The following is a 3,019-nucleotide window of genomic DNA, read 5'->3' as shown; positions in this document are numbered from 1 at the left end:
AGGGGCGAAGGCTACTAAAGGCTACATTTGCTCATTTGTCTGTCTGTGCACTGGCGCGATGCATTTAGAATATGTTGGAGACCTGTTATCGCTAGGGTTTCTTAATGCTTTCAAGAGGTTAATAAATCGCAGAGGTTATTGCAAGCTTATGACGTCCGATAATGTCACAAATTTTGTTGGCGCCGAGAAGGAGTTGCGGAGTGCATTTTAAAAGTGCATGGCCGATAGCAGACTACGTTCATTTTTCGCGGACTCCAAAATCGAGTGGCGTTTCAATCCCTCGTCTGCGCCTCACATGGGAGGTTACTGAGAAACTGGTATCAAGCGAACAAAGTATCATCTTAAACGCGTACTGGGCGAAACTCTTCTGTCTTTTGAAGCGTTGAACACGCTGCTGACAGAAGTGGAAGCTTGCGTAAACTCCCGCCCGCTCTGTGACAACTCAACATCTGTTGATGACCTAGAAGCCCTAACTCCCGGTCATTTCCTTGTCGGTGAACCACTGAAATCACTCCCAGAACCTGAGGGTCAAGGGTTCTGTGGCAGTCTTCGTCAGCAATGGCATGCGATCTCTGCCATAAGACAGCATTTCTGGCGACGATGGCGAGACGAATACCTTGTCAGTTTACAGCGTCGCTCAGTGTGGTTTCGTTCCTCACGCAAACTCGAAAAAGGCGATGTGGTCGCAATTTTCAACGAGCCTACTCCGCCGACAAAGTGGATGCTGGCGAGAGTTATAAAATGCCACCCCGGTACAGATGGACTCGTACGAGTTGTCACTTTGAAGACGCCGAATGGGGAATCGGTTATACCGATCGTGAAGCCTTGTGTTCTGCCGACGAAAGGCGACTTGTTCTGCGAAGAAGATCCATAGACGTGAAGTATGCACACTTAATTAATTAATTTGCCTAATTTTTCACACTGTAATTTTAGTTCAAATGTCGAACTTATCATGGTTAGTTCAAGGGCGGCGGTATGTTGGGTTCAGTTACGCTAATTGTAAGGTTTTGGTATGATTATTACAACATAAGGGTTAATGCACAAGTGTACACAAACGTAGCGATTGTAATTTGACATTCCTCTTTTTGCTTTGTTCGTAACACTTAACTATTACTACATAGTTTTATAAGAACTTATTAAACTCTCGTCTAGGAGAATTCGTTTTGTACTCGATCCGCTTAAACGTTCGCCGCCGCTCAGTAACTTTTCGCTAGTTGTACTCGCATTTTGTATATTAGTGAAAACCCGCGCCTGCATATTTAGATTCATTAGTTTAAGTAAACTAAATAAAAGGAACTGAATTCCGAGATACTCCGCGTTTTATTTGGACGTTTATTTGGAAGGGAATCCGCCACATCAAGCTTCTGTCGGAAGGCGTAGACCAGTGGGCGATGATCAGTGACGATGTGACACTTACGGCCCTCGATCATGTATCGGAAGTGGCATAGACCCTGGTACGCGGCGGTCAATTCGCGGTCGTAAGTGCTATACTTGCGCTGCACGCTGGTCAACTTTTTCGAGTAGAACCCGAGCGGTTCTAGTTCTCCGTTTACGACTTGGTGTAAGGCAGCCCCCACGGCTGTATCGGAAGCGTCTACATGTAACGCTAACTCTGCCGCTGACACCGGGTTCACGAGCAATGTTGATTCCGACAATTCAGCTTTGCAACGGTCAAAACGGTCAGTTTCTGCTTCACTGTTCCACACGAGTCGCGTGCGATCATTTTTCCTGTTGCCCGTAATCAGCTGTAGCAAATGCGTTTGATAGGCGACAGCGTTTGGCAAGAATTTGCGGTAAAAATTTACCATTGCGATAAAACTCTTTAACTCCTTGGCTATCGCGGGTTTCGGTAAATCGCGGAACGCCGTGATCCTTTCGGATAAAGGACGAATCCTTCGGGCGTCGACTAAGTGGCCGAGAAATGTTAGCTCCCTTTTGCCAAAATCGCATTTGGACACATTAATTGCGAGATAGTTGTCTCGGAGACGTTGAAGGACTGCGCGTAAGTCTCGACGATGCTGTTGCGCTGACGACGACGCTATACAAATGTCGTCGATATAAGGGAAAGCGCAGTCTAGACCACGCAGAACTTCGTTTATCAGCCTTTTAAAGGTTTGCGCGGCGTTACATAATCCAAAGATCATGAACCGAAATTCGAACAACCCGAATGGCGTCGTTATGGCTGTTTTGGCTACATCATCGTCGTGGATCGGCACTTGGTGAAAAGCACGTTGGAGATCGATCTTCGAGAAAATTATCTTATCTCGTAAGTTGCTTGTAAAATCCGATAAATATGGCAGCGGATATCGGTCGGGTACAGTTTGTGCATTAAGCGCACTATAATCGCCGCATGGTCTCCAGGTTCCGTCGCCTTTCCGTACCATGTGCAACGGGCTTGCCCAGTTGCTGCTAGACGGACGACATATGCCGGACTTTATTAAAAAATTAAATTCGTTTCGTGCTGCGGTCAACATATCGGGCGACAAGCGTCGCGGTCGAGAAAACACTGGTTGATGTAGATGTAGATTTGGTCGAAGAACCACAAGGTGCTAGCTTCGTGATATCTGCAAACTCGCGCAACAAATCAGCAAAGGGGTCGTTTGCGTTGAATATTTTAATCTGGGTTACCTTGGAAAACGTTGGCGCAGTTAGTAAATATCGTAGTTTGGTGAGATTGTCGATCAGTTGGTTTCGACGGAAATCGATGAAAAGTTCATAGAAACGAACGAATTCTGCCCGATTATCGGTGTTGTAACATCGGCGATTATGAACGACCACGGGAAGTCTCGAAGAAGTCCGAGATCCAAGTTGATTCTTTTTTCACCGATGGTCTTGAAGGTAGATCCATTTGCAGCATACAGTTTGGTCGTGGTAGATCGCATATCGCGAGAACTGGCAGAGTTGGGCAGGACGGACACGTCCGCGCCGGTATTGACAAGGAACATTTTACCTGTCCGTCGTTCGTGCACTTTAAGGCGAAGAACTTTGCGCTCTGTGACGGACCCTTCGCTATCATCCG

This window comes from Rhagoletis pomonella, unplaced genomic scaffold (genome assembly GCF_013731165.1).
Source record: "Rhagoletis pomonella isolate Grant_MI unplaced genomic scaffold, Rhpom_1.0 Rhpom_scaffold_00017, whole genome shotgun sequence".
Classification (NCBI taxonomy): Eukaryota; Metazoa; Arthropoda; class Insecta; order Diptera; family Tephritidae; genus Rhagoletis; species Rhagoletis pomonella.
Note: the sequence above shows the minus strand (reverse complement) of the source record.